The sequence below is a fragment of the Lygodium microphyllum genome, chromosome 6 (assembly GCF_053477565.2).
Source record: "Lygodium microphyllum isolate KBCC chromosome 6, Lygodium_microphyllum_v1.1.10, whole genome shotgun sequence".
NCBI classification, from domain to species: Eukaryota; Viridiplantae; Streptophyta; class Polypodiopsida; order Schizaeales; family Lygodiaceae; genus Lygodium; species Lygodium microphyllum.
Window position 1 is genome coordinate 55,693,405 of NC_141140.1, and position 18,957 is coordinate 55,712,361.

An 18,957-nucleotide genomic window follows, 5' to 3' on the forward strand; every position below is an offset into this window, starting at 1 on the left:
ACTCATATGCTGGACTAAGTTTCTATCATCCACATGAATCACGTATGCTCTTAGAGCTTATGTAGGGTGTGTGCTTGCTTGGCACTCTTAAACTTCTCAACTATCACTTTGACATGAATGGTGTAGTACTAAGTGTTGTTTTGGTGAGCTTTGGACTTGTCTTTGAGTTGTGTCATTGGGATGGGTTGGAGCATATTTGTAGGTTACAACTATGGAGGGTAATGTGGAAGAACTTGGGCCATTTTAGAAACGAGATATCATCAAGAGACATATCCATCCTATGTCTTTTGAGTTCATCACATAAGATTTCTAATGTCAAGGCAGGAGTTGCACCCTGTGAATTGGAAAATTCTATGGGGAGAATGTCCAATGTTGCTTGGGTAAAGGCACATATGCCTAGCCACTTATGTATTAGTTACACAGATAATACTACATGCATACTTGCAAACCTATACACAATAGGTGGCAGGTGCCAATCAATATCACTTCATTCTTTATTCTTTCAGTGATATTTGAATAAAAAGAAAGGTTGGTCACACATTGTGACTGTTGGAGTTCCCACATATTGTGTGTGTGTCTCTCTCTTTGGCTCTTGCTCCTTCCACTACCATAGCTCTTGCTTCCACTCCATGCTTCCACTTTAGGGCTCACTCCCTTCAATTGGTATCAAAGCCATCTTTGCATGAGCTTGAGCTTGGTCTTGCTTTAGCATTCATTCGAGTTACCTATAGCAGTTCATAGGCACTTGGTAGCCGTGGCTTCAACTTGATGCGTTTACAAGAACCTACTTGGATCGAATGCTCCTGGATATATGGTACTTGGATTGGATGTATGGATGCCTTCCGCATGATGTTTTGAGCTTTGTTTGCTCATTTGGCCTTCGACTTTTGTTTTAATGGGAGCCACTTCTTGACATTTGGATATTACATTAGCTGAGATTGGAGCTTTGAATCTTGACTTTGATTGTCTTTCATTGTTATGTATAGTTATTTGATGCTCCACTAAGAGCTTTACAAGCTACTTGAATCGAATGCTCCTGGATATATGCTACTTGGATCTTGGATGTATGGATGCCTTCTGCATGATGTTTTGAGCTTTGTTTGCTCATTTAGCCTTCGACTTTTGTTCCAGTGGGAGTCACTTCTTGACATTTGGATATTGCATTGAGCATTTGGTTACATAGTTGAGCTTGAGGGTCTTACAATGAAATTGTGGGACTTGGTGACATGTACATGTTCTTGTCATGTTTTATATATGCAATTGATGCTTAGTGGGTTGATTTGATATTACTTTTGGGCTGGCACCTATCTCTATCACAATGTTGTCAATGATGTATGCATCTTACTTGGTTATGTATTGAGCTTCCATTACATTGCTTAGTTCGTTGTACCTTTAGTTGTTTTTTTTGTTGTAAGACCTACTTCATGTATGATTGTTATGCCTATGGGATGTATCTCAGTCTAACACATTGATCCTTTGACAATTCTTGGTGCTAGTCGCATCTTCATTCACTGCTAGTTAAAGCTATTCCTTGGTAGATGTAGTTTGTCTTATATCAGTGATTGCCCTTCTTTGGAAATGATTTCTTACTAATGTACTTCATTTTAAGCATGTTTCAATTGTAGTTTATTGCATTTTTTATTCTAGCATTCACCTTCATGTGATAGTTCTCTACATTGAGTTTGCGGATAGTTCATCACTTGGTCAGTATCCCTTGTTTTTAGCTTGATTTGGTAGTGATTTTAGGGTTGTTTGCAGTAATTACAATAGTTTGCTTTGACAATTTGTGCACTTGTTTGCCTTCATCATGGTTGGTGGCCGGAGTGTTAGTGCTGTTTTTAATATTGACAAGTTGGATGGCACCAACTATAGCTCCTAGACGACCCAAATTTGGCAATTTGTCATGCATAAAATATAGGTTTGGCCTTTGAAACATAAGGGCGTCAAGCCCAAACTTATTGATGTAGAGGATTGGGTTGAATTAGATGAGCTATGTAAGTACACCATCATATTATCCCTCTCTAAGCAGGTGTTTTATAATGTTGTCTTTGATGGGCAATCCGCATGGGAATTATGGGAAAGAATCGCAATGTCTATGACAAACAGAGCCTTGCTTCTTAGATGTATTGGCTAAAGCAACTCATGGACCTTCGCATGACGGAGGGTACTTCTATGTTAGCTTACATGAGTTTCATTCCATTACCAGTCATTCATCTTCGCAGGGGGATTAAATTCAAGGGTACTCTTCTTCCCTTGTTCCTCTTAGTTACACAGTCTAAATCATGAGGTATCTTTCGTATTGCTATGTGTGCCAACATACCTATACGGATGGGTTACAATGGCAAGATGATATAGAGAGTGCACTCTTGAATTGGAGAGGTTAAAAAAAAGAATGTCAATGCTTCCCACACCTCTCATGCTTTGACAGCTAGAGACAATAATGGTAGGGGCATTAATGACCATCTTGGGAGAGACTCTCAATAATCTTGCTTTCAGTCACATATACTGATATGTAGAGGGTGCACTCTTGATTGAAGAGGTTAACAAAAAGAATGTCGATGCTTCCCGCACCTCTCTCATGCTTTGATAGCTAGAGGCAATAATGGTAGGGGCAGTGGTGACCAACGTGGGAGAGACTCTCAACAATCTCGCAAGGGATTGAATTCAAGGGCACTCTTCTTCCCTTGTTCCTCTTAGTTACACTGCCTGAATCATGGGATACCTTTCGTATTGCTATGTGTGCCTATATACCTATACTAATGGGTTACAATGGTAAGATTTAGAGGGTGTACTCTTTGAATGAAGAGGTTAACAAAAAGAATATCGATGCTTCTCGCACCTCTCATGCTTTGAAAACTACAGTCAATAATGGTAGGGATAATAATGACCATTATGGGAGAGACTCTCAACAATCTCACTCTCAATCACCTAGTCTTGTGGCCGTAAGTCCTCATTGACTTGTCATTACTATGGGAAAGTAGGGCATATTCAACCATAGTGCCATAAGATGCGCGAGGACAAGTGAAAAGAAAAGGTCAAGGGTAAAGTACATGACAAAAATGATGATCATAACATTGTCCGTAGCAAGTCCAATGTTAAGATTGAAGAGGTTAATGTTGTGTAGACTAATTCTGATAATGATTTCATACTTGCAGCTTCTCTTGATACTTCATAGTTAACAGATGCTTTGTCAGGGTATACTCATCAGTGTTGGTGGCTGATAGATTCATGGGCTTCCTTTCAAGTGATCCTTCATAGAGAGTGGTTTCACTCCTATTGCACTTTGATGATTGGATCTATCAGTTTGGGTGACCTAGCACTTGAGATCATTGGTATTGATGATGTTCATCTTGAGTTTGGTTTAGGTTACATGCTTACGCTTCATGATGTATGTCATGTATCAACTCTCATGAAGAGCCTTATCTCTACTGGCACTTTGGATGATGCAGGTTATGTAGTTTCTTTTGGTGATTCCTCATGGAAGATTACCCGTGGGCATCTTGTTATGGCACACGGTTTAAGTCCAATACTCTCTACCCCTTGCTTGCATCTGGGTTAGTTGACCATATTTTGGCAATGGATGTAGTTCCACATGTAGGCCAATGGCATCGTTGCCTGGGTATATGCCCTTGAAAGAAATAAAAATGCTTACTTGCTTGTAGTATCTTCCCTTGATTATAAATGCTTTGAGTCTTGTGATCATTGTTTATATGGCAGGTAGATATATAATACACATAAAAATTTTGGTATGACATGCATGGGCGAGCCATTGGCTCTTATTCATTCAAATCTATGTGGTTCCATACCCTACAAGTCATTAGGTGGCACAAAGTATTTCGTTACTGTCATTGGTGACTATACACATGAGGTCTTGGCATATCCTATTAAGCACGGAAGTCTTGGCTACATTTCAGTATTGGCTTGCTTTAGTTGAGAACCAGTTTGGGTATATGCTGAAATGCCTAAGGTCAGATAATGGGGGTAAGTAGGTCTCTAAAGCCTTTGGATAGTTTTCTGATGAGAGAGGTATTAAGCGTCAATTGACTGTCATGTACATCCCACCCGAGAATGGTATGGTTGAGCGCATGAATAGGACAATTCATGAGCGAGTTTGCACTATGCTTAGCTAGGTAGGCTCAACATAGTATTTTTGGTATGAGGCACTTACTACTGCCATACACTTGATAAATAGGTCCCCATGTATTGCTCGTGGCTCTCAAGTTACAGAGGAGGCATGGTCTGGAAAACCTCCCTCTTTGGTCGTGAGGCTTTCTACCATGTACCCAAGGATAAGTGTAATAAGCTAGATCCTAAGTCTAGGAAATTCATCTTTCTTGGTTATGGGGATGTAGGTGAGATGGGCTATCGCCTATGGAATCTGTATGCTCAAAAGGTTATCTGAAGCCATGATGTTGTTTTCCATGAGGAGAAAATGCATAAGCATCATGAGCATGTTATTGAGGTACATAGGGTGGTATTTTAGGAGGAACCTCCTACTATTGTACAACTAGCTAGACAACCTACAACAGTAGCAGTGCTTAATGCACTAATGGCCAGGTCCTTGATTCTCCATAGGATATATAGGTCCCATAGCCAGTTGTGAGGCAATCTACTAGAGATAGATGACAACCTACGTAGTTTGAGCCCTCTATGGATTATGTTATGATAATAGATGTTGGTGAGCCTCTTACTTATGATGAAGCCATGTGTAGAGGTGATAGTCACTCTTAGGAGAAGGCCATGCAGTTAGAGTATGGCTCACTGCAAAAAAACCATACGTGGGATTTGGTTCCTTTGCCTAGTGGCAAGAGTGCTTTGCCATGCAAGTGGGTGTACAAGTTGAAAAGTATCCTTGGATGTCCCAAGTTGGGATACAAGGCCAGATTAGTTGCTAAGGGCTTCAAGCAAGAACATGGTATGGACTTTGATGAAGTCTTTTCTCCTATTGTGACGATGACTACCTTACACTTGGTACTAACTTTGGTTGCTCAGCTTGACTTGGACCTTTATCAGATGGATGCCAAGACATATTTTCTTCATAGGGACTTGTGTGATGAAATTTACATGGAGTAGCCTAAGGACTTTGCAGAACATGGCAAGGAACACCTAATGTGTAGATTGTGAAAGAGTATATATGACCTTGAGCAAGCACTTAGGGAATGGTACCATAAGTTTAATGCTTTTATACATTCACAGGGATATTCTCATAGTTATATGGATCTGTGTTTATACATGAAGAAGGTTTGTGATGGTAGCCTTATGATTTTGATCCTATATGTGGATAATATGTTGATTGGTGGGAGGGCTCATGATGGGTTGAATGCTTTGAAAGGTTAGCACAAAAAAAGATTTGAGATGAAGGATATGGGACATGCCACCTCACACATTCTTGGGATGCATATTATGCGGGGCGATCACTCTAAGGGGCTCCTCTACTTGTCACAATAGGAGTGCATTTAGAAGGTCCTTGAGCGATTTCATATGCAGGATGTTAAGCCTATTAGTTGTCCTTTATCTTCTCATGTGAAGGTTAGTCAACCCGATTGTCCATAGTTTGATGAGTAGAAGGCCGATATGGCCAAGATTCCTTATGCATTTGCAATGGGCAGTTCGATGTATGTCATGATAGCCACTTGTCCTGATATAGAATTTGCAGTGGGAGTTATGGCATGCTATATGGCTACACCTAGCAGACGACATTGAGATTCCATCAAGGGTATCATGAGGTACTTGAAGGGTACAATAGCTATGCGTATCTATTATGGTGGCCAGGATATAGGAGTTGTGGGATATATTGATTTGCTTATGTAGGATATGCAAACAATAGGAGGTCCACCTCTTGCTATGTCTTCACCTTTGTTAGAGGTGTTGTTTTTCTAGATGTCTAGGGTGCAAAAATGCACACCCCTACCTATAGAGACAGAGTATGTTGTAGCCATTGAGGCTTGTAAGGAGACTCTTTGGTTAGGCTATTCGGTGTGGCAGACCTTGGTATTATTGATGTGGTCCTTACACTGCATTCAGACTCTATGAGTGCTATTTAATTGGCCAAGAATTCGATCTTTCATGCAAAGACAAACCACATTAAAGTGTGTTACCACTTTATTCGAGACATCACTGAGGAAAGTCCATTGAGCTTGTCAAGGTCTCATTAGACCCAAATCTTGCATATTTGCTCACTAAAAGTCTCTCAACGTAGCATTTTGCCTTCCTTAGGAAGTTGGTGGGTGTTAGATGAGATGACATCTTTTCTCATCCTGTTGTACTTATGTACTTATGTACATTTGTACTTTGTCACTTTTTGCTTATTCTCTCCTCATTAGGGACACATTTGCCTTTACGTAGGAGGTTGTTGGAGTTAAAGGTGCGTGTGCCTATAACTGCATGTGTATTAGTTACACTGATAGTGCTACCTACATACTTGCACACCTATAGTATCCGCATACCCACACAGCTGTACATTGTAGGTGGCCATGCAACCATCATTTTCACTTCATTCTTTATTCTTTTAGTGATATTTGAATAAAGGGAAGGCTAGTTACACATTGTGACTATTGAACTTCCCACATCTTCTCTCTCTCTCTCTCTCTCTCTCTCTCTCTCTCTCTCTCTCTCTCTCTCTCTCTCTCTCTCTCTCTCTCTCTCTCTCTCTCTCTCTCGCTCTTGCTACTTTCACCATAGCTCTTGCTTCTGCTACGCGCTTCCACTTCAAGGCTCACTCCCCTTCAAGGTTATCGATCATATAATTCACAATTAAGCATAGTTGGTCAATCATGATGTTGTCATTATGGAAGATGCTATGTGGCCTTCACGTTTTTCATGCATAAAAAAGGAGAGAAATGTATGCTCACATGACATGCATGACACTTTATTACCTCTTTTTAGTGGTGGGTAGTCAAATGTATCACAATATGAGGCAATTTTTGACCCTATGTAGTTTTATGATTAATGAATCCATAGATCAACCTATCTTTGATGCATATGGACAATACACTATGAGAGAGTAGAGATTAAGAACTCTATGACTATGCCAAGATGGTTGGTGCAAACGTTATGTGGCAAAAAATTGGGTGTCTAGTCATCCTTGTTTTGGCTCCAATAGTGTTCTTGTGCATAATATTGTTATGCACTCTATTCTCAATATGTGTGATGCAGATAGGATAGTTTCATTTGAAGAGGTATGCAATTCAATAAAGTGGATGGCATTTTAACGTAACCTTAGTATAATGCTATTATCAAGAGTGACACTTGGTTCTTGTGTGACTTGCCTCCTCTTAAAAATGCCACTACTATTAAGGTGATTTACAAGTTGAAACATAAGCTATAAGCAATTTGTGTTGATTGGTGTAAGGCTAGACTTGTGACAAAGGGTTAAGCCTAGTAGAAAGGCATTGAATTTGATGATACCATTGCTTAGACTTATTGTATGATGACAATTCATAGCATTTGTGCATCAACAACTCACAATAGTTGAAATACACATCGATTGGACATCAAAATAATATTTTTGAATAGTTCTTTGCATGTGGGAGTGTGTCTAATTTAGTCTTGTGTTTGGAGGAAAATAGACCATGCAAATTGAAGAAGGGATTTTATGGAATCATGCAAGCACAAGGGTAGAAGAATACATGTATACTTGATTAAAATTGGCATCCATAAAAGTCCAACGTAGAGCACCTTGTATGTTACACATGAGAACTTGGGCCATTTTAGATCTGGGATATCATCAAGAGGCATATCCATCTAGTGTCTTTTGAGTTGATCACATGAGATTTTTGATGGCAAGGGAGTAGTTGCACACTGTGAATTGGAGCATTCTATGGGGAGAATGTCCAATGTTGCTTTAGCATAGATGGAGTCTAAGGGCTACCTCCCAGTTCCCCATCCCTCTATAGTCTCTCAAATAAACCATTAGGTTCACCATTCCTCTATCCCTAATGTAATCCTCTCAAATAAAACATCCAATTTCATGGTGGTAAAGCTAACATTTGTGCCTTTTGGCAAATGTGGCCGTTCCACTTCACTAGATGGCACATGTTTCTGAATTACGATTTTAGGTAACTGGAGTGTTGTACCTTATGCCATGCTTTAATGTATTTAGGTTTCAAGGTTGATGCAATTGCAAAGATAAGAGGGTTGTGATTGTTTTCATAAAATTTTGTTTTTGCATTCATCCAAAGTGTGATCAATGACAATATTTTCAACTAAACTTTGATTATAAGTGTGCTTTTGAAAGTGCAAGAGTGATGCCTTCTTGTGCAAGGGCAATTGTGATTCTCACGAGTGAGAATAAACCTTAACTTACAATTATGAGATCACACTCGTGATTGCAATTTTATAGGCTAGCTACCAATATTGACACTTACTATTAATTGGGAAGCCCATACCTAGTCACAACCTTGCATCCATAATCAAGTGCTTTCACTTTGATGAGACCTTTGCTTAAACTTACCGTATGATGACAATTCATAGCATTTGTGCATCAATAACTCACAATAGTTAAAATGCACATCAATTGGACATTAGAATAACATTTTTGAATAGTGCTTTGCATGTGGGAGTGTGTCTAATTAAGCCTTGTGTTTGGAGGTAAATAGGACATGGAAATTGAAGAAGGGATTTTATGGACTCATGCAAGCACAAGGATAGAAGAATACATGTGTACTTGATTACAATTGGTACCTTGTATGTTACAGTGTTGAGCACCTTGTATGCTACACTATTGAGTGCTAAAATGATTGTATTTTTAGCTATTTTTTGTTGATTTTTGGATGGTTTTTGGTTGATATGAGGATGTGTTGATTGAATTTGGATGTCTTTAAAAGTTTTTTGGGATAATTTGAGTATGTTTGGGAGAGTCATGATGGTTTTTGGATGAGATATGATGTTTTGACATATTTTATGATGAGTTTGTTTGGTTCTGTTATGGTTTGTTTTGCCTATGTTTTGATATGTTTTCTTTCTATTTTGGTGAGGTTGAGATGGTGAATAAGTCTTTTGAGGATTGATTGAGAGTGTATTGAATGGTTTTAAGTGGTTTTGGTTGAAGCTGTATGGTTTTGATGCCTAGTGCCCTTTCTATTAGTTCGGGGGTCAGTTCGACCTACACTTGTCTGGTGGCTTCCCTGTCCCGCACCGTGACGGTGCCCCTGTTTCTGTTGAAGGTGCGCAAGAACTTGGCGCACAGGGTGTAGTTTATCCTCTAGCCCACTGCGTCCAGGTACCTTTGTAAGTGGCATTGCTCTATAATTCGTCGTACCGCTGGTTCTTTTTGTTGACCCTCTGTTGTTGAGCTTCTTGTAGAGCCTCTATCTTTGTTTTGTTTGCTCTGTGTATGTTCTGTGGGATGGATGTTTAGCTTGTGAAATTTTTTAATCTTGGAAAAGGAATAATGAAAGCTCAAAATAGCTTGAAGGAAGCAAAAAAGGTAGTTGAAGAAGTCTTGAAGTGAAGACTGCAATGACAATGACAGTAATGAGCTCTCAAGGGACAATGTAGTGGCTTTGGTGACTCTTCATATGAGACATACCTCTTGGGAGGGGTATCCTTGAGAAAGAGAGGATTATTGATTGTAATTCCATTGTACTATTTAGTGAGGGTACGTGTGAGAGAGATCAAGTATGAGAGATAGTCATTTCTATGCTTCAAAACATTATATCTACATGAGAGATTGAGAGAGACTATGAAGAAGATGAATACTATGTGATGAAATTTCATTCAAAGTGGAGTATTATTTTGTGTTTTTATGGTTATTTGATGGATTCTGAGAAGAATATGAAGAATGTGATCATTTTTGTTGAAGATAAAGATGTGGGAGATTCTCATTACGATGCAGTGTGAAAAATTATTATGCTTGATGTTCTTTTTCCTGTTGTGGTTACATAAAGGATAAAGACAAGATTGTTGATGAATATAAGATAGACTTTATTACAATAAGATCCCTATTTCCTTGGTGTTACCTTGAGAGCTCCATGTTTTTGGTGCGCAGCTAGGGAAAACTAGCATTAAGAAGCACCAATAGGGGTTGAAAATGAAAGAACTGGCACTATTAAAGAGGAAGAAAAGCAATGGAAGATGGGAGAATCCCTGCTACTATTGAAGAAATGAAAATATTCATTGCTAAAGCCACTTTCTACAAGAAGTGAATCCCTCAATGGTGGAAGCATACCACTATCTTGATGCGGGCTCTATGTGATAGACTGATTCAATTGTATTTTGAAGCTATAGAAAGTTGTATCACAATAGCCAATTGTTTCCCGCAAAACTAAAAAGAGAAGCATGAATAGAGAGAATAACCATCCAAGGGAGATTTTTCATTCATTGAAGAATTTCTAAACATCATCAACAAGTGGGAGATTGTGAAGAAGCTTTAGGAGTCGTGGTTAGTTAAAGCTCACAAGAACAAGAAGGAAAAGAGTTGGAATTTGTTCATGGATGCTCAATAGCAAGATATGTGGGATTCTTAGTGCACTGACAACCTTATGTTTGTCCGATTGGAAACTCATTGGAAGTAGTAGATAGAATGGTCTTCACAACCTATGCTATTGAAACCCTCAGAAGTTGGTATTATCAAGACAATGGCACCATGGAGATCCTTAGAAGAATGAGTTTCGATGCCTTCTTCATAAGTGAATATCTTTCATTCTGTGGTGGGATGAAAGCTAAATTTAGAGACGTTGAGAATAATAAAGTAGAAGAAATGTTGGCAAGAGAGTCTTCTAGACATTGAAGCCCTTCTGAATCTGTTCTGTTGAGCACATAAAAATTGGATAGAGCTAACTCCCTAATGAATGACGTGATCAAGCGGCAAGCACTAGAACGAGTAGAGAAAGAAAAAATCAAAGCCAAGAACAAGCTATTAGAGCACAAGCCTCCTTTGATGCCTTGTGGCACTCTTTACGAAAGTTCCCATGGTGAGTCAAGGTCCCCTTCGTAGTCAAATCCATCTTGGAAATATTGATGGGACAGGCTAGCGAATATAGTCCCATTGCCCATCTTTAGGGGAGAGTACAATGAAGACCCTAATCTTCATGTAGCTGAGTTCATGGTAGCGTGTGTAGTCCCAACAATGCGAGAACCCTTGAGCATTGGTTGGCGATATTCCTTGCTACTTTCAAAGGTGTAGCATTTTAATGGCATGAGAGATAAGCAACATGAAATTTTGGCACATGGGACAACTTGAAGTTGGCCTTCCTCACTAAATTCAAGCATGAAGTTTTTTTTAAAAGAGCAGATGTGAGAGGAGTTCATGAACTTAAGTTTACTATCCTTTGATAAACGGGTTGCAACCGTATGTCTCTAGAATGGAATCCATACTGAATAGATGGATCAACCATTATTTGGATGAAGGCATCTAAAAGGGAGTTTTTCTTAGAGACCCATAACTAGAAGTTTGTGAGTTTGTGGAATTGAGAAGACAAGTCAACTTGCAAGCTATAATGGAAGGTGCTAAGCTATATGATGAAGTTGAAGCAAGGCTGTCAATGACCTTAGGAAGAGGAATCTTATCTCCTCCCATGCCATGAATGGTATACCACCAAATGTAGTCTTAGGGACTATTTCCTATCCCTATCTCAAATGTAAATAGTGTCGCAGTACAATGCACTGAATCCATAGTGGCCTCATGTAGATACTAGTACCTTAAAATGATGTTTCAACCACAACATTGGTGGCCTCAAATAGTTCCCCCAATGGCAACTCAACAACAACAGTGGAACCAATTGGAACCAACAACCACCAGTCTCATAACATGAGCTCTGAATCAGAATCAAAATAGAGGACTCTCTGGGGACCAACCCAACCAATTTATGTAGTGATTACCAGAGACCTCACAAAACACTATTGTAAGTACTCCAAGAGGAGAACATTTAAAGGACTATCTGTCCAATTCAGTCACCAGCATCAAGAAAGAGCTGATGGATGTGATTACAGAACATTTGCAGATACTAAAGTTTAATACTGCCAATATATCCAATCTTGCAAGAGAGGTGGAAGAGATGTGATGTGCTCTAGTATCTTGTATGGAAAGTGCCATTAGGCAAGACATTTAGCCACTGAATGTACCCGAAAACCAATTATTACTGGGGCCTTCTATTCATACTAGGTTAGGAAGAACCATGTAGAGGATATCTGCTCTCTAATGAAGGAGATGCATGAAAGAAGGAAGAAAGACGAGGAAGCAAGATTCAAATTGTTGGAATCAAAGATGACAACCAGGATATTGGACTAAAGCCTAGAGAGTTCAGCCCTAATTTTGGCCCAAGGAGGTTTCCCTCTCAAAGTTATAGTAGATGACAGTCTGGTGGTGGCCAAACATTAGAAGTTGAGTGTTACAGATGTGGAGAAAAGAGACATATCTCACCAAATTTTCCAAACCCCAAAAAGTTCATGGACTACAAACCCTTATGCACGATGCAAAAAAAGAGAAGAGCACACTACAAAAGAGTCCTAGTCTAGCTCCTATGAAAGCTACTATAATTGATAATAATCAATAAAAGACCAAATAACTTGCCTCCAACTTGGTGGAATTGAGAGTTTCTACAATAACGCGTTCCAAGAAAAGAGAACCCACAATTCCAAAAGAGAACATACCCTCTGCCAAAATGGTGAAGTTTAATTTTCCAAAAGAGAAATAAAACAATACAGGACATAGATTGGTATAGTACAAGGCAACCGAGTACACAAAAGGATATAGAGACAGTTACAGAGATAGGACCAGAGGTCCAAGAGATAGAGGATGTAGAAGTATCCCTAGCAATAGAAGGAGTGCAAATGTTGCTACTTCTAGATGAAAAATGAAAGATAAAAGTGGGTATTACCCCATTCCCTATCCAATTGGAGAAGCCCGTGGATCCTATCAAAGAGTATGACTTGGTCAAAGAATTAAACACCTTCAAACCAAACTTAACATTCTGAGAGTTACTAATGCTATCTCCAAGTTGTCGAAAGAAATTTAAAAGCAAATTGACAAGAAGATGAGACCTAAGGATTACTCTTATAGCTACCCCCAAGTCCAATAAAGCCCTAGAGCCTGTAAAAGAAGTGGATGTGACTAATGTGCCTTCTTGGAACCTTATACCCCAGAGATTGGTGTTTGGATTGAAGGATGTTTTATAGTGGATGCATTGATTGATGGAGGCTCATCAGTGAACATAATGATGGATGTGACAATGAATGATCTAGGCTTGTAAGATACACATCATAAATAATGGCTTATTTGACTCACAGACCAAAGCAAAACTAAGCCTTTGGGCATTCTCCCATATGTGAAGACAACTCCCGTAGGATGAGACTATTGTCTAACCTATCTAGTGGTAAAACCAAATTTCCACAAGACCTCATACCCTCTGCTTCTAGGAAGACTATGGATTTTTGATGCAAGAGTGTGAACAGATTGGTTCAAGGGAACCCTACCCTAGGTGGAGGATGGTAGTCAAGTTATATGGTTTGCAAAAAAGTAATGGATCCACCTCTATTGAAGTCTTAACGAATGCTTCCAACAAAGTAACAGATGGCACATCAATAGTAGATGAAGAAGCTATCAAATATATCTTTTCCAAGAAAATAGAGGTACAGTCGATAGTGAGCACTGTAAGTTAACTTCCAAAAGAAGAAAAGTCATTGTTGATGAGTGAATACCTGTGCTTGAACCAAGAATGACTTTTGAGATAACCTTTGACAATGAGATAGAGTCACGGATGTACTGTTCTCCCTGTAACATGGCCATAGCAGAGAGCTAGAGGCAGACCTAGATGATATAACAGAGAGTATATTTTTCTTGTGTAGAGCCCCTACAATTCCGAGATAGAGTCTATCAAAGATAAGGATGAAAGTCAAGAGAAAGACAACGAAAGTGACATGGAAGATGCTATACAACCAAAGGGAATAATAATGAGGATGAAGTTCTAGAAGCAATTGAAGCTGAATGGATTAAGTAGAATAAGCCTTCCTTCAACAGTGGCTCTTATCACCCTAATTTACCCTTCTCAAGAAAGGATCTTGATGATACACCTTGCCAACAAACATCAATCCTATAGCCTAAGTAGAACTTAGGTGGTTCAAGTTATGTGACACTCCTAGAGGCACCCTTAGAAAATGAGTCCCTGAGTCAAGAGATAAGTAACTCTCCCATAAAATCTGAAGCAACCATCATAGCATTTCAGTATCCCAACAAGTCAACCAAGTCCCCATGTAAAGAAGAAGTCGCTTCTAGTGGAGCATTAGAAGAGGAGACTACTTCCTTAAAGGAATTGGATCTATACCAAGAAGCAGTCCATGGGACCTTCATCCGTGAAGTGGAAGGTGAAAAGCAATTAACTTTTGTGGACAAAGATGGTACTAAATGTCACTTGAAGGTGGGAATCAGTCTTCTAGAAGAGTAGCTATCGGTCCTGCATGACCTATTGAAGGAGAACTTGGATGTGTTTGCATGGTTGTATAAATATCTAAAGGGGATTGATCCCATGGTGTGTCAACATCACATCGACCTCGAGCGTGATGCCGAACCTATGAGGCAAAGACGTAGATGTATGAATCCAACTTACTGCGCCCTAGTGAAAGCCGAGTTGTTGAAGCTCCTCAAATCTGAATTTATTTGTCCACAGTGGCCAATAGTGAATGGGTTTTCATGGTGGTACCCAAGGAGAATGGAAAGCTGTGAATATGTGTGGACTTTTGAAAGTTGAACTCCAAGACTAAGAAGGATCACTTTCCTATTTCTTTCATAAACCAAGTCTTGGACACAGTGGCTGGACATGAGCACTATTCCCTCTTGGATGGATTTAGTGGATACAACCAAGTCTATATAGCAGAAAAAGATCAATCCAAAACAACCTTCACAATAGAATGGGTAACAAATGCTTATAGAGTGATGGCATTTGGGATTTGTAATGCTTCTGCTACCTTTCAAAGAGTGATGATGGTAGGATTCCAAAATCACATGTATGATTTCATTGAGGTATACCTGGATAAATTTTGTGTTTATAGTCTAATCCATGAGCGTTGGGGACACCTGGAGCAGTGCTTTGACATATGTTGAGAGTATGGGATCTCTCTCAGCCTCGACAAATGCATCTTTAGAGTCTCTTTAGGAGTTCTACTAGGCTACATTATCTCTGCACAAGGGATAATAATAGATCTTGCCACGATTGAGAAGATTGCAACTCTAACATCACCAACTAACCTCAAACAGTTAACGGGATTCCTCAGCCATGTAGGCTATTACAGACATTTTATTGCACATTTTGTAACAAAGTTGCCCCCCTTGGATAAGTTTCTAAGAATAGATGTAGAGTTTACGCGGATTGCTGATTGAGAAAAGATGTAGAGTTTACGTCTATTTAAAGTATCCATCCTACAACCTTCTGATTGGATGAAGGAATTCCATATGTACACTGATGCATCTGTCAAAGGGTTCGGTGCAATATTATGTCAAAAAGGCTCCTCAAAGTTAGACCAACCTATCTACTATGCAAGCCAAAAAGTAACTAATTGAGAAAGAAACTACACAGTGACGGAGTTAAAGTGCCTCACTATGGTGTTTGCCTTAGAGAAATTCTGACACTATCTACTATTGATGTACTTCAAGCTTTATGTGGATCATGAGACATCGTCCTTCCTAATGAATAAGGAAAATGTGAAAGGCCAAATGATGAGGTGGCTTCTTCTGTTCTAGGAGTTTGACTTTGAAGTGGTGACCAAACGTGGTCGCTCCCATGTCTTGGCTCATCATATGTCATCGCCAATCCCTTAGAGTGAGGAAGAGGAGCACAATGACCTAGACCTCCCTAATGCTTTCTTATTTTTGGTTGAAACTATAATCCCATGGTACGTAGACATAGCCAACCTCTTGGAAACTCAATAGTATCCTCCTAACATTTCTAGCCATGAGAGGAAGAGGCTTATTAGAATAAACCACCTATACTATGTTAGGTGGCGCTCTGTACAAGAGAGGCAAAGATGAAGTGTTGCGAAGATGTGTTGCAAGAGACGAAGTTGGGATAGTTCTAAAAGCATGCCATGACAAGTTGTGTGGAGGGTACTTTGCAGGAGAAGTGATAGACATTAGAAAGGCTTTGCTTGTAAGATACTGGTGGCCTACTTTACACAAAAGATGCATATGACTATTACAAATGCTATGATGCTTGTCAGTGGGATGGGAAAACCTACCAAAACTAGTGCTATGCCCCTAGAACCCATTCTTTTCCTAAAGATGTTTTAGAAGTGGGTTATTGACTTCATTGGCCCCATCGATCCACTAACCAGAAGAAAGCAGAACATATTTATTTTGGTATGTACAAACTATATCACGAAGTGCTGTGAAGCCAAAGCTCTAAGGCGAGATGACGATAACAACATGGTGCTGTTTATATATGAGAATATCATCACTCGCTTTGGGAGTTCTTTAGAGCTAGTAAGTGATAGAGGTACTCACTTTTGCAACAAGATTATGGAAGAACTAAAGAGCTCTATAAGATACACCATCATAAGTCTACACCCTACTATCCCAGAGTCAACAACCATGTCAAAGCTACCAATCGCATCCTCTGTTCAATCTTGATAAGAACGATTGCTGCACATCATTGTGATTAGGACGATTGACTTATAAAGACTCTCTAGGTATCTAGAATCTCTTATAAGACTGCTATAGGACAGACACCTTTCTAGTTGGTGTATGGCACAAAAGCAGTCTTCCCTGTTGAGTTAGAGTTACCCTCTTTGCACATGGCCATCATCGAACACTTTGGAGATGTTGACTCACTACATTGTCTTCTTTTACACTTGGAATGTTTGGATGAAATATGCCGAATGGTCTTACAATGTATGGAAGACACATAGACTCGATGGAAGGCTTACCATAGCAGCTTCATCAACAAGTGTAAGGAATTTAAAGAATGCGACCTAGTTCTCACTTATGATTTGAGATTTGGCAAGTTCCCAAGAAAGCTCCAACAATATTGGATGCACCCCTACAAGGTACTTGTTGTCAACCCTAATGGCTCTATCCAGATACAGGTCGTGCATGCCTTTGAAGATCCCTTCCTAATCAATGGCTATCAACTGAAGAAGTATTATCCTCTGCGGGGATCCCGACAATCACCGCTAATAGCCACTGCATCCCTTATGTGTCAATTGGTAATGATTTGCATAATATTTCCGTGATAGTAGCCGTCATTTTTCTTTTGACATGGTGGTTGATACCTTCTGCCTCCTCAGTTCCACCTCTTGTCCCTACTCTGCTACCTTGTTGTTTAATCCCGTACAATAGTAGCGTGGATGGTTTTGATAAGTAATGTTCTAGCCCTGTAACCAAAAAGAAAGAAAGAAAAGAAACAAAAGAAGAGAAAAAAAACAAATAAAAATTGGTTATGGGAGAAAATGACTTTGGTCCTTGCCATGCTGACCTACTCTTCGGGAAAAGGTGGAAACACCCTCGGGCGTAGGCAAAAATAAAAAAAAGAGAAGAAAATAAAAACAAACTATTATGGGATAAAAGAAAGAAATTCCGTGTCATAACAAGCCTTGCTTTGAGAATTTTGTGTCATAACAGGCCTTGATTCGAGAAAAGGTTGCAAACACCCTTGGGTGGGAAGCTAACTGTGGAAAATGTGGTAACACCTTGCAGTCTAGATCAACTGATTCTTAGTTGATCTTCCAGGATCCAGCTTCAAAGCTACCTCCCTTGGTGCATTGTGCCCTATAACTTTTTATAGAGCATCTATCTCCTTCAGCATAAGATGTGTTCCTATATTCCAATGTAAGTTTTTGATCTATCGACTATCTCCATGGGTACGCCTCTTCATCAATCAACACAAGTTGATGTTATTAACAAGCCAATGCTAATCTTCCTTGACAACCCCTTGAGTGATGTGAGCTTTCATTTGAATAGGATGGGGATGTGTATATGGGGGATGCCCTCTGTACTTATTGAAAGGTGAGAAGGATCTAAGCTTGCACGTGAGCTATGGCGGGAGAGCAAGAGCAAGAAAGAGAGAGACAAGAAATGGGAATTCCAACAGTCACAATGTGTGACCGGGCCTTCCTTTATTTACTAGTCACTAAAATGAATGTAAAGAATAAAGTGACGTGAGGGGCGCCGCCACCTGCAGTGTGCAGTGGCGGGTACTATTAGTGTAGTAATACACGGGGCGGCACGACGGAGGCGCCTTTACCCCCAACAACCTCCCACTTAAAGGCGAGTCTGCCCCAGTGAGAGAGAAAAGAAAAGAAAAAGATAGTACAACTGTACATAGGTACAAGGGATGAGGAAAGGCAACATCTCATCTAATGCCCATCAATCTCCTGAGGAAGGCAAAGCGCTTAGTAGTGAGGTTTTTCGTGAGCAGATCTGCAATATTCTTGTCAGTGGAGATCTTGACAAGGTCAACAAACTTGTCCTCCACGACACCACGTATGAAGTGATACCTCACCTCAATGTGTTTCGTCTTTGCATGGAAGATCGGATTCTTAGCCAACTGAATGGCACTCATAGAATCCGAATGCAGTGTAAGTATAGCATCAATCCCAAGGTCATCAACTAGACGGCCTAGCCATATGGCCTCCTTGCAAGCCTTAGTGGTTGCAACATACTCGGCGTCAGTGGTAGACAAAGCCGTACACTTCTGAACCCTGGACATCCAAGAGACAGCACCTCCAACATAGGTGAATACATAGCCAGAAGTGGACTTCCTACTATCTGCATGTCCTGCATAATCGGAGTTAGTGTACCCCATGACCCTTGTATCTTGGCTGCCATAGCAAATACACATATCTGTTGTGCCCTTCAGGTACCTCATGATACCCTTTACAGCATCCCAATGTTTCCTGCCAGGTATAGCCATATAGCGTGCCACAACACCAATTGCAAAGGCAATATCTGGATGAGTGGCTATCATGGCATACATCAAACTACCCACGGTTGAAGCATAAGGGATCTGGGCCATCTCGGCCCTCTGCTCA